Genomic DNA, 14,210 nt, shown 5'->3' with positions numbered 1-14,210 from the left:
AAGCTTATGGCCCTGGTATGATAGAAAAGTCCTTTTGAATATGAATACACACACATACATATATATAATTTTAATAATCCAGCTATCTATAAATCCAGAATGAATCCAAGCTACCTTCAGAGCTGGCTGAGCCTAGGCATCACATACATTTCAGTCTTTGTTTAGTAAGCACCCTGCTGTGTGACAATCCTAGGGAATTCAGATTTCAATGACTTGCCAAATGTAAATCAACTTATCCTACCAAACCATTTACCTTCCACTTCTTATAATGGTTCATCTTTTTCTTTGATACCTGATAGCTAAGCTTGTACCAGGATAAACTAATTAGTAGGATCCTGCTTACGTTTACTCACAATAAACATATTACAAGAAAGTACTGTTACCCATTTCACATGTGAAACTTGTTAACACAGATTGATCACAGATTGACACATTATACTAGCCCTATTCAGCTTCTTGTTTTGCTGTTATGGTTATTACTGTTGTTGTTTTATTGTGATTATTCACCATATGAAGCTGGTGGTTGACCATTATAATAAAGATTTGATTTTATCTGAGACCCATTCAGACATTATATTGTGCTTGCATTCAGGTATCTGCAAGCACATACATATGTTTGTGTGAATGCCTACATGTGTGTTCATTTTAAATGAGAACCTGGTCACAGACTCCCTGAAATGTAGGATATAGATAGGAAGTGTACTGCTATATATGCGTTCAACATAAAGTGTGAATAACTATTTGTGTACATATCTGTATGTGCGTACACTGTACACAGATTGTATATATGTGGAACATAATGTGTGAATAGGGATACTGAGTTCAACACTCCTGGGTGCTGACTGGACCAAGACTACAGAATTCCTCCTCCCTCCTTGTTCAAAGAATGGGAGTGGAGGGAAAAGATCAGTTTGAGCATGCCAGAATGTAGGGGTGCATTTTGAACAGACATTAAAATCCAGTTGGGGGCCAAGCCAATGTTTCCTTGCTGGTGATTTTGCTGGTGACCTTCCAGCATCTCTTGGTCCTCACTGAATGGAGCCAGAGAGAGTATCCTAGTGTCTGCAACCACTGGGCAATTGACTGAACACAGACATAATGATTTGTTGTTCCCCCTTCTGGAAGACATGTTCATGCTTTTAGTCTCATGGAGAAAATGATACGAATGTCTCTCTGAGGTGAAGTAAATAAGTATGTATGCATCTATTACATATTTTGAAGAATTTGTTCATTTTCAGGGGTGCCATTAGGCAGGGATCTGGGGGGTGGGGGTGGGTCTGTACCAACTCTCCTAGAGGGTCCCATGATTTTCCCCAATGGAAAAGAGGGTCCCTTTATATTTCTGGAATGTATTGTCCGAGAGTTCTGAAATTGGGCTCAGACGCAGGAAGGTTTAGCAGGACTCTGTGTATTGATTTTAAAGTGGATTGGTCAATCTGTTGATTTCTATTGATTTTGGAAATCCACCCCCGCCCCCAAGTCAAAGTCCTATAAGTGGCTTGTTTCATGGCTGAAAGTTATTAAAATTCCTGGAACTAAAGCCGCCTCTTGGACCATCATTCCAGCCAGTGTGAAGGAATCTGCCCTTTGCCTTCATAAAAAGGGCAACATGCCCTTCCTTTTGCCCAACCCCTTACATTTCCAGAATGTCTGGGTTTAGCATTCTGAAATTGGGCACACATGTAGTCCAAGATGGCTGGACTCTGTATTTTTATTTCAATAAAATTGGTCAATCCTATGATTTTTTAACGATATTTCTCTTACCTCAGTAAAGCTGTCAGAAAGAGATATCTATCCGTAGAGTACTTTATATCTAGTGAAAGTGGAACTAACTTTTACATCTGAATAAAGAAACAACTATTTTATTTTAACCAAATGCACTGTGCTCAAGTTGGCTTGTGATCCAAAAGGTCTGCATGAGAACTGTGAAACAGGGGGAATGTGCGGTGGTTTTAATTTCCCCCCTCCTTACAAATGCATTTATATGCCCAAGTTGGTTTTGTGTTTGAACTGTGGAACAAGTGTCCCAGTTAGTTTGTGTATGGTCATGTAGGGATCCTTTGGGGGTTGTGTAGTCCTTTCCCCACCAAATGCACTCTGGCCCAGACCTGTGGGTGTTTGTGTGTGTCTGTGTCTACGTAAAGGGTGCTTATTTTGCAGCGCAGTCCCTGTAAGCTCATTAGGTCCAGAGTCCAAAATTATTTAGTAGCACCTCTGTGCGAAATAAACTTCCCGATGACCTACAGATATCAAATTTTGCTTTTTATTCATATATGATTACTAGGGATGTGCACAGACCTGTGTAGAGGCCCTTTTATTGGCCTCTGAACAGGTTTGAACACTGGCCGGTTCAAAGGTTTGACGGCGGGGTGGGGTGGGCGGGGTGTTTAAGGGTGGGGGAGGGTTTAAGGGTGGGGGAGGGTGCAATTACACACACACCCTGCTGCATTCTCCCCGCCAGCACCTGGTTTCCTCAAAGTCCCTCGGGGTGGCAGCGTACCTCCCTGCTGCCCCCTTTAGCGGAAGTAACCGAAAGTACTCGACGTGCCCTATGCACGTGCCCTATGCACGCAGGCGTGTCGAGTACTTCCGCTTACTTTCTGTAAAGGGGGCAACGGGGTGGCAGGGACGTATGCTGCTGCGCTTAGGGACTTTGAGGAAACCGAGTGCTGGCAGGGGGAACGCAGCACGGGTGTGTGTGTAAGTGCACCCTCCCCTGCCCTTAAAGGCAGACACCCCCCCCACCCGGCCAGGGTAGTGGTGTAAGTGCACCTTCCCCCACCCTTAAAAGTTATCCCCCCTGCCATCGAACCAGCCCCCGCCGGTTCCATGCACATTTCCACGCCTTTTTAATGAAAGGTGGTATATAAATTTAACAATAAATTAAAAAAATAAAAAATAAAAATAATGAATACACAGTGAACAAGTGGAGGAGGAACAGAAGCAGAGGCAAATTTCTGAACTTTAAAGATCTGCATGTTATTGGAAGATCTGCACATTTATTTGCTGGGAGAACAGAAAAGAGGAAAGGATTTCCTCCTCTGCTCCCTTTTTTGTACCTTAATGTGATGATCTTATGACTTATGACACATGAAACTATTGAAACTCTGAAGCAGTAAGGCAGAAAATCTAAGTGTGAACTTTTGACTTCTCTCTCATGCGATATAAATCTCTTTGCTTTGAGGAAAGATGGGGAAAGCAAGTGCGGTTTATTAAGGGGGTTGGAAAGCACAACCTTTGCAAACATTCACTTGGACAGAACTTGGAGCACTAGTTTTTCTTGTTTGTGGTTCTCTTTTTCTTCCATCTAATCCCTCACCTAGCATTGCCTGCTCTCCTTTTGAGAGTGACCACCCATTTCTTTAACCCATTGAAGACTGGACGTCACTGGAGTCTGGTAAAGGAAGTATGCTGGTTTTTGAAAGGCTGGCACCTCGAGCATATTGAAATGGCTCTCTTTTGCTGAGGGTCAATGTGCTGATGCATCCTGAAGAATGAGATGGCCATATTCTGAGCTGTACCATTCCCAGCTGCGTGTGCTTCTCTGTAGCCTCATAGTTTTGAATGCTCCTCTACCTACATAAACAGCTCTCTGCATACAGCAAACCAGCCCATCAGAGAGAGGGCTGTGCTAAATGTTTCTTCTTGATGTGGTAGTTTTTCTACATTCAGCAAGGCTTTTGTTTTTTTAAATGTGAGAAAACATTCAAAAATAGGACCTCTCCCCCACATTACATCCTCCAGTGCCACAGTCCAAATCTCTGCCATCTTTTCCTACCACCTCTTTCAACAGAAGAATGACTCTTTGTATCTTGCCCAGTGGAGGCTCCTCATGTGGGGCAGATGGCGCATTGCCCACCCCTCCGCCACGCATTGTTGCCAGCTTCTCTCACCAAACAGACCCCCTCTCTTTCTTTGCTCGCTTGTTTGAATGTTGCTCTTGCATTTCCGCTGCTTGCCAATAGGTGGCCCTGGCTCTTAGTCTTTTTTTTCTAAATTCCTTTGTAAAGCCGTTTCCTCCCTCTTAGGGTGTTCAGTGGTATCTTGGGCCCCCAAATGAAGTAACTAACGATCATACTTAGTCACTATCCAAATTGCATATTTAGTGCCACAGCACCAATCAGGATCTGCCTTTCTTTTCTACCCCCCACCCCCAAGGGTGGAAAGGGACTAGCCCTGCTCCCAATCAACCAGAATACCTTACCAGCATCTATTCTGACCAATAGCTAGCAAGCAAGGCCAGGCCAGTCATCTGATTTCCCAGTGTCCTTCTAGGCAGTCTGGGCAGACTCTCTGGAGGTCTGTGTGCAAAACAGAAGCACTCAGTCTGTAAACAAATTGAGTTCAGAACAGGTAGGAGCCCTGGCTGCCTTTCTCCATAAGGAAGCCAGCCCTTTTATCCTCACTCAGCACCCCAACAAAGTCCTCAGGAAACATTAGATTTCCCCAGCATTGGCTTGGAGATCTTTTCTTTTTAAAAATCCCACTAGCAAATCTGGGCAATACTCAGAGATCTAAAGAATGAGAGGGCAAGTGGGGGATAATGGCGGACTGGCACTTCCTCTGGGTAGTTCTTTTACTAACAAGTAAGCAGCCCACCACTTGCCCTCTTGTTCTGGGACTTTAAGCAAAGCCTCTTGCTAGCTCCCTTCTCTTTCTCATATTCTGCATTCAGATGTAACGCGAAACCACGGGTCCAGTGGAACCCACCTCTCTGCAGCAAGACTGCAAGGAGGCGGGGGAGCTGGATGGGCGGGCTCCCTCCTTGACAGGAGGGCAGCCCACACAGCCAATCAGGTTGGAGTGAGGGAGGAGCTTCCTCCCTCAACTCTGGTTCCATGGGGCCCAAACTGTGGTGTCAGCATTGGCATTGCGGAAGAGGTAAGGGTGCTGAAACTCCACTGTCAGGGGAAACCGCAGGTCCCTCCTTGCCCTTAACTCTGCTTTCTCCAATTCGGACATGCAGTTTGGGAAAGGGACCAAGGTGAAGGGACCTCCAGTTTCCCTGTACGTCTGGCTTTAGTCTCTCACCTCTCTTGAGGGTGAAATAAAGGGAGAGGGCTATAGCTTCCAAATAAAACAAGACATTTTAACCGAAGTTACTAACTGGACAATTTCAGACTTACCCTGCTTGAAATGTGTGTGTCTTTAATGCAGAAATATTTGTTTTTGTTTTTTAAGCATTCTGAATTATTGCCTTCTCTTCATGGGCAACCTAACAGGCACAGCTTGGAAACCAGGCCAGTCCAAAACAATCAAGTAGCTCCACCACTCTATAGTCCTTATGACCGTTTTTGTTTGCTATTGGTTGGTTATTTTGTGTTTTACCTTTTGCGGCGGTGGGTATGAGTAGTAGTATTGAAAGGAGGGGACCTCAGTGTAGGTTTTTTGGACAGGTTTGTGATTTATATGGTTTAATTTTCAAATCTGATAAAGGATACTCTCAAGTAAATGCTACATAGAACTGCAGTCAATTCTATACAGTTTATTCCAAGTAAAGCCTTAGTGAAGTCATTGGGGCTTACTCCCAGGTAACTCATGTGTGCATAGGATTGCAGCCCAAGGACATATCCCAGAAATGTTTATATTATGATAAATAATATTTTTTTCCCTGGTGTGCATATTTGTGAGAAGAAAGGAAACTAGTGAGCTCAATGTGTGGCCATATACATTGTGATACTTTCAAGTGGTGTGAAACATGTGTGTGTGTGTGTGTGGATTGCAAGGAGGGGGAGAAATGGAGGCAATGCTCAGGGGTGTAACTACCATTAGGCAAGGGGAGGCTGCTGCCTGGGGGCCCCCACGCCTCGAGGGGCCCCCCAGAGGCAAGTCACATGTGAAGTGAGTGTGTATCAGCGAGGGGCCCATTTTAAAATTTTGTCTCTGGGCCCACTCCAGCCTCGTTACGCCCCTGGCAATGCTGATAGAAGATGGGATGGAGATAATGAAATAAAAAGAGGCATGGGGAGAGTGAGAGCGAGAGAGCTTTGCTATTTTCCGCAAGGACACCTACAATTAACCAGTCTAAGGGCAGGATTCCTTTACTTATAGCCAACTAAAGGGTGAATTTAGCACTAAATAGCCAGCTGCCAAGTGCTGGTGTGACTATGAATGATAAAGATTTCGGTTGAGACAAGCAGGGGCGGAGCCACCACTGAGCCAACAGGTTCAAAGAACCCAGGAAATAAATAAAGTGGAACACCAAGGGGTGCCCCCTCCTTTCCTCCCCACATAAAGTGTTAAAGAGTCAATACACTTAAAGCCAGGCAGAAATTCTAGCAATGTTAGTGGGGAAGAAATATACCAAAGCTATAAGCTCATGACCATTGTGACTGCTCTTCCCTCCTTCACTCCCCTTTGTGGTGTGGTGTAGCAGAGGCTGGCTGGGTTGGGCAGTGTGGTGTTTTTGGTTAATCCATTCCTTGATCCAGGCTGGCTTTTGAATGGTGCTTTAGTTACTTTTATTCCAGTCCTGGAGTAGAGGCGGGGCTAATAAACAGTCAGCAGCAAGAGCACTGAAAAGCAATCTGTGCTTGCCTCTCGGTACATGATATCTATTTCATTAAACTATTAATATTCCTGATTCCACTCCAATGTCTTGTCCTTGCATACCACAGTTCTTTCCTCTGGATTCTACACCTTTTATCTTTTTATCTGTTAAAATCACACACCCTTATGCCTTCCTTCTTTCCTTTTCTATTGGGGAGAGAAGAGGAAAAGCAGCATGGTGCCACTTCACCTTGCAGGCCATCCATGGGGATGCTGGGGTGCTGGATGGGCTGCTGTGCTGTTTGTGAGAACTGGCACCCTATCTGCTGCCTGAAGCTGCCTGCTTTGCCCTGCTTCACAGTAGGGCTGGCCCTGCATCGTTACATCCTGCAGTCATGTGTGATGAGTAAAACCCAGAAGTCATTCATACATAAAGGGCCTGATTAGGAAATGTTCTTTAGCCTACTGTGAACTTGACATAAGGCTCATTTACAACAGCTGATTGTGCACAGTTGTACCAGGTCGCACAACTTCGTATTAGAGCATCTTCCACTAATTTGGCACACAAACTATCCCTTGCCTGCCAGTGGACTGATAAAAATCTCCTCAGCTAATAAGAAAACACTTTTCGACAACTTCTGATCCTGTGTATGCCAGGAATTATTTGATGCAAGAGAGTTCAGGAATGGTTCACATCCATATTGCTGGTTATAAGGGCTTAGTCACCCTTAGCTGGAATGCAAGGCGCACAGCAAATATAGCAATGGAGGAGAATGTGCCAGGTTTGCCCAGATAGGATAGCCTTATTCAGAGATTATGTTGCACAGGAACGCCTTCAGACTTATGACATAACTGATTCCTGAAAATTATGTCCTACGTTGCAGCTTCTTAACTCGGGGCCTTCCCATAAGAAAGGGTCAAAAGCTGGTGGTGTGTTAGCCACAGATCTGCAGACATGTAGGAGAGAAGTTGACGGCGGAGACTCAGAGGTTGCTCACCTCCCTTCTCAGTTTCTTCCTGGCTCTTTCTAACTTTTTTGTGGAAGGAAGGGAGACAGCTGGGAAGCTTGCCTCCATATTCTCCTCCCAGTGGCACAGGAAGATTAGAAGAACACCCCCGCCCCCCCCGCCCGCCCGACACCACTTTCATAGCTCCGCTGCTGTGTACCTGTTTGGACTGAGCACCATGTATCTCAGCCTCTCACCCCGCCAGGGCACCTAGCCAATGAAGCACTTGCTGGCTGGGAAAGGGCGACGGGCAGTGCATCTGTGTTCCAATGCAGCCACACCCTTGCACTAGCCTCAGAAGCAGGCTGATACAGGGGGCATGGCTGGCGTCAGAACACAGATGCACTGCCCGTTGCCCTCTCCCAGCTAGCGAGTGCTTCATTCGCCAGAGAGGTGCCCAGGAGGCTTTACACACAGGGCTTCTGCCCTGAATCTCCTTCAGAAGGGAGTGTGTGTGTCCACACGCCAGCCAAACGTACCTCGAAGCCCCTTCGAGATTTTTGGACCCATTCCACACACAAACTGGGCTTTGGGATGCGAATTCTAGCTGATCTTGATGTATGTCCAGGTTTTTTAAAATGCTGGTTTTAAGCTACTTTTTTCTGAAAACACCAGAGCAAATGGGAGAGGCACTGCCGTATCATTAGCATGATGAGAGGCATACTCTCTTCAGAAATGCAGATCTATCTCTGCAGGAGCTCTCTCTCTCCCTCCTCCCATTGGCTAGAAGGAAAACACGGAAGCATGCCATATGGACTTGCAAAAATAGAAACCAAGAACAGAGAGGAGGAGCTGCTTCCCTCAATGCTGCAAGTGTACTTCAAAGTGGCTTCTCTCAACATCTACCTTGAAGCCTGAAGCCAAGTGCAAACAACTGCCAGGTGGAGTGGGGGAGGGGTCCTCCAGGTGGGTCCCAGACACTGGCAGTCAGGGCACATTTGTCCCCTGCCCCCAGTTTAATGGTGCCTACACCACTGTCTCCTCCTCCTGGGCAACAGTTAGACAGGGAAGAAAAGAGGGTCAGCAGGAAGTGGCATATGGGCTCTTTCCATTTTGCTGTCACAGCACGGCAGTTGAGCTTGGAGGAGGAGGAATGGAAGCAACAGTAACAGTAACAGTGGTGGTGGGTGGGTGGTCTGTTGGATTTGCAAGTCAGCCAATCCCTCTGCAGCATCTGATGCTGCAGCATCTGCCACCAGAACTGCCAGTCTCAATGACAATGTGTTCCTGAGCTACCTTTGTTGCCTCTTCCTCTTCTAACCCCCACACACCAGCAACCGTCTAGCAGAGCCTCCCTTCCTGCAGTGAATGTTGTAAAGCTGAAACACAGTTGTAAAACTGAAACAAGGTGGTAATTTACAAATGTCTGAAGTGCCATTCATCTGAACTTAGAGCATCTTAAGTTGAGGACTGCCTGTCCATACGTACAGGTGTCTGTACATAGGTACAGGTTTTTGTGTGAATGACTGTACCTGCATTCATTTTAAGAGGACCTGAGTACATAGAACAGATAGGAAGTATACTGCTGCACCTGTGTTTCCACATTACATGTGAATAATGGTACCTGCATAGTACAGATCTCTACCTTTGTACCATGCACACAAGTTGTACATATGTTGAACATCACATGTGAATAAGGCTTGAGGCAAAAGGGTGGCTGGAGCTAGAATTAATTCATCTCTAAGAACCCAGTGGCTTGATTGGTAATAAACCGAAGCATTTGATCTGGTGCTAGTGGAGGTGTACGTTGCCATCCACATGAAAAGTTGTATTGAGCCAGTTTAATGAGGACTGGCTGAACTAAGCCAGGGCTTTATAGGTCATCACCAATACTTTGAATGCAGTGTAGGCAGCAATAAGAAGCCTTTGCTGGAAGGAACTCTATTACAATATTCCCCTGGGAGAAGGTGGGCTTCAACCAGGGGCTTCTTGCACGTGGTGAAATCTTCAAGCACTCTAAAGGAAACCCTACATAAACCCAATTACAGTAGTCAGTTGCATCTGTTAGAAAAGGTCTGCAAATACAACTGTGTGATCTTTTGCACAGTATGCAGAATTATTGAATGAATGGATCAATTTCTTAATCCATTCGATTATCCAGCTGAAATCCTGTTAATTGCTGGAGAGCATGCATATTTTGTTTTTTGTAAAAATGTGTTTGTAAGACTTACCTTTGGGTAAGTCAAGGTCTGTGAGGGGGACGTGTAGCACTGCAGTCTGTCTTTGATGCCAGATATGGCAAAATGGGAATGAGAAACATTTGAGCTGAGCCCAAGAGAAAGCAGCTTCTGTGTCCAAGCAGCATGTGACCAAACAGAACTGTCATGAGGCTTTTACATGACAGGATATTAGGGCCAAACTAGACATCACATGGAGTTCTGAGTCTTTCTCTTGTTGTGTTGAAAATGGAAAGCAGCCTGGGGAGGCTGTGATCAAAGTGACAGAATGGCAGCAGGAAGGGTGGCTTAACCCTTTCCTTACCTGCTATTTGATCACTCAAAATCACTGTCCCAAAATTGCTTTTCTTCCTGCAGGGGAGCCCATATTTCTCCCCCTCATGGAGAGAAGAGCACAAACAGCAAGAAGGGAAAGGGTTGAGAAGTTCCTCCTCCCAGCTACCTTCCACTTCTGATTGCCATCTCTGAGGCTTCAGCTAGAAAAATAGACTGAAGGGACAGAGAAGCATGCAACTGCAGATCATGTGTTATTTCGCCCATAGTGACTTTGACTCCTAGGCCAAAGGCCACTGATCTGTGAAGATTTAAATCTGTGTTTCCCAAACCCACACCTAGCGACTGTATGATCTTGGTGGAAGTGGTGAAGCAACTATCTACTAAAGAAAGCAGGCTGGGAAAGTAGCAGTTGGCTGACAAGCTCTGCATCAGTAGATGGCTTACTTATTTCCAGTTGCAAGTGTGGGACAGGGTGCCTGGATATGTCTTGTCATGATTTTTGATACCTCTGGCAATGAACCACATGGACTTCATAGATGCTTTTGAGCAGGTGTGGGGGCTTGGGAAAGCTGGTCTTGTAGTCTGTGGGTCTGCCCAAACAACACATAAAAGCATCTCCAGGTTGAAGTAGGAGAGCAGGGCCTAGAAAACAGAAGACTTTGAAGCTATTCCCACGATCGGCAAAAACTGGGCTTAGCCCGATTTCTCCCGATTGTGAGGGAGCAGCTCAGTGGCAAGCCCATTTATGGATTCTGCTACTAAACCCAGGTTTTGGACACAAAAGTGCCTGAAAAGCAGGTTCCTTGACCGTGTGTCGATGCGGCGTGGCTCCATGCTGCACCGACTCAAAAGTAGCCTCCCAGTTGGGAGGCTACAACAAGCTTCTCGGCATCAGGAGGGTCCCCAAAAGGCACTGCGCTCTCGCACGGTGCCTTATGGGACTTCCGGGGCCCAGGAGGCCCATGTACCCCACCACTCAACCGGCTCCATGATGGAGCCGGTAATCATCTGGGTGGCCAATCTGGCCACCCAGGGAGGGCTCCCTGATCATTTGCGGGGAGGTAAGCACTTTTGGGCTTCCTTCCTGCAAAAGAGGATAGCCACCTTAGGCAATCGTGAGGATATCTTCAATGAGTGCTAGATATTTTAAAGGGGCTTGGCTGAATCTCTAGTGCCCACATTTACAAAGAGCAGCAATGGAGTTGCTAACCATAGTTCTGAGAAGAACCACTCTTGAACAGGAGACAGTACCAAGAAGAAAACATTCCACACCCCAAGGATGACCATGGTAGATATGTGGGAGGTTCCCAAAGCAGATAACTGTATGTACATACCACAAAAGAGAAACAAAGACTTGGCTCCATTTGGGACACGAAAATCTCTAAAGACACAAGAAAAAGTTCTATTCCTTCTGAGAGAACCAAAGTCCTGGTTGAAAACAGTCCCTTAATAGTCAGGGATGGAGACCAAGACATAGCTGCTAAGTGCAGAGAGAAGTAGGGCACACAGAGAATGCCTCAGAGACCCCTGGCCAGCCACTGATGAGTCTGGGGGTACACTCCTCTTTGGTCCAGGGCTTTCCCTGGTCATAAAGCACTGAAAATGAAGACAGTCATATGGAGAGTGGGCCTCAAGAGCATCTCCAATAGGAGTTCCCTGTAACTCAGTCAGCAGACACCACCCCACTTTTAATGAAAACATAGAGGAACCTCATGTAAGAAAGAATCCCAAATGGAACCCAAAAATTCTGAGGAGAAGCAGAAGATTTAGCAAGGAAGTCCCTGCCCCTTAACCACATAAGCCCATTGGGAGGGCGGTTAGGGTGAAGCATGAAAACAATCTTCAAGCACGCTCTGATTGTATATAATAGGTATGGCCCTGTTCTTTGGTTCTCTGAAGTAGGCACCAAATACTATCTCCTGCCTCCTTACCCAAGAGCACATGGCAGCAATCTGAAGCACCTAGCCAGTCGGCACAAAGAACCACTTCTCCATCTCTGCTGGATTTGAAAACAAAGAGGGGGGCAGAGATGAAGAGGAAGTGGCACAGAGGTGGGTGAGATTCTCTTCCCATAGATCTCTCCTTCATTTCCTCTTATGCTCCACCCCCTCCTCCTTGTCAAATCCAGTGTAGAAGGAAGAAGAAAAGAAGAAGCAGCTCTTTGTGCCTACTGACTGGGTGCATCAGATCACATGCTGTGAAGTTTGTGTTGGAGATGAACTTCCAGTGCATCGACCTTTTGCACCAACTGTCGTAATGGCCACTAGGGGCACTGGGAGTAGAGACAGCGAGTCAGGGTCTCCCTATCTGTCCCTACTCTATGACCCCTGAACTGCAGCACTTCCTGTGCTGAGTCACAATCCTTCCTTTCCTCCTAGAGAGCAGATGGAAACCTCTCTCTCTCTCTCTCTCCTTACCTATCCACTATGTAGTCCTTTAGATTAGAGATAGGTCTTTCCTGTCTAAGTGTATTTAACCAATAAATGTTTAGTGTTTAGTCACACAAGGATCTCCATGCGTTTGCTCTAAATAGCTGCAGTATCCCAACCATCCTCTGCTACCTACTCTGTAACTGGAGTGTGTGCTCATTCCTTAGTGCTCTGCTGTTTTACCTATTGTGGGTAAAAATCAACGACCTCTAACAGTTTGTGGGAGGGGACTGGGGGCATTCTATTCCACCACATGCCACTGAACCAGGAAGTGGCAGGTGGGGGTGGCAGTGACTATTGCCACCCCCTAATAATCCACCACCTGAGGCAACTACTTAGTTTGCCTCATGCTGAAAAGAAAAACAATAGTTTACAGGCAAATTAAGGATAAGCCTGGAAAAAAATGAGCAAAAAAGTTCAAGGGAAGGGAAGCAATAATTTTTTTCACTTGTCTGCATGGTGTGACCATACAGTCATAAAGAAACACAAGTTCAATAAAATAGCTTCAAAGTTCAAGTCAGTTCTTGAGAGAAGATGGTGGCAAGCACATGTTGCTCTGCAGAGAACAATGGTAGCTGCAAGTGAACTGCCTGTAGAATCCAAGGGAAAGAGTTGCGGTATGCAAGGACAAGGCAGTGGAGTGGAATCAGGAATGTTAATAGTTCAATGAAATAGATATCATGTACAGAGAGGCAGGTGTAGACTGCTTTTCAGGGCTCTTGCTGCTGGCTGCTTGTTAGCCCCGCCTCTACACCAGGACTGGGATACAAATAACTAAAGCCCCATTCAAAAGCTGGCCTGGATCAAGGAATGGATTTAGTAAAAAACACCACAATACCCAGCCCTGCCAGCCTCTGCTGCAAACCATGTCATAGACATTCTTTTCTTTTGAAAAAATAACACTGAGTGTTGGGTAGGTTTGCAGAGTTATCGGTGGAGGAACATCACTGAGTCAAGCGCTTGTTTTAGCACTGAATCCTAGAAGGGGAGATAAATGCAGGACAAAAGGATCCACCAGGCAGGCAAATGCAAAGCTTGCCATATTGGTCTTCCGTTGTTCTCCTGCCTTTGTTTCTTTTTCTTCCGTCTCCCACACATCCCCTCCATTGTTTAATTAAATATAGAGTTGTGGTTTCCATAGCAACTCTAATCAGAACAGAAGTACAGGCTGTTTTTCATTATGGCACTGAGTAGTAACACTGGGGAATCTCGATACGATTTAGTAAATATGATACAGTGTAGAGCAAAGAGATGAAAGTACATCTGCCAGCCACCCGGGGGCAGGGGGAATTACAAAAACCAGCCTTCTCAGCAAACTTGTTTTCTGGGTGGTTGCCAGAATAGCAAAGGACAAGGCTGTTTGCCCTCCACAATCAATTTCCTAAGCTGTATGCTATAGTGAATAGCTAGCTTTTGCACTGGGTTCTGCCCCAGGACCTCAGGGAAATTATTGGCCTCCATCCCAAGACTTATAGGACTACACCCCCTGATCTATGGGGTTATACCCACAAACCTATAGGGCTAAACCTGCAAGCCACCCCCAAGTACCATTGTGTCTTATTTGAAGACTCCTAGAGGAAGGTGCCAGTTTTGAAATCCTTTGACTACTGCGGTGAAGTATGAGAACCAAGCAGGTTCAGTAAAGTTTGTTTTTACAATTCAGAGCAGTTGAGAGATGGAAAACTTCCTGCATGTTCTCCCTCCCTTTCCCCTGCTCCATCAAATGCATGCAGTAGGGGCAAGAAAAGTCAGAGATGTAGCTAGGGCTTAGCAGAAAAGAGGAAGACTTTTCATGGATGCTTTCACCCCTGTGAAAAGTGTCTCCCCGCTTT

The 14,210-nt window shown here is 45.9% G+C and overlaps 1 long non-coding RNA gene across 1 annotated transcript in view; it reads left to right on the top strand.

The window, feature by feature from the left end:
• The first annotated feature begins 4,812 nt into the window (after positions 1-4,812).
• Positions 4,813-14,210, top strand: part of LOC128346312 (uncharacterized) — a 36,931-nt gene continuing 27,533 nt past the window's right edge. Inside the window, exon 1 of the long non-coding RNA XR_008316893.1 lies at positions 4,813-4,881. This is a non-coding gene — a long non-coding RNA (uncharacterized LOC128346312). The remainder of the gene's footprint in view (positions 4,882-14,210) is intronic.

Source organism: Hemicordylus capensis, chromosome 2 (genome assembly GCF_027244095.1).
Source record: "Hemicordylus capensis ecotype Gifberg chromosome 2, rHemCap1.1.pri, whole genome shotgun sequence".
Classification (NCBI taxonomy): Eukaryota; Metazoa; Chordata; class Lepidosauria; order Squamata; family Cordylidae; genus Hemicordylus; species Hemicordylus capensis.
Note: the sequence above shows the minus strand (reverse complement) of the source record. Positions and strands in the feature narration are given on the sequence as shown.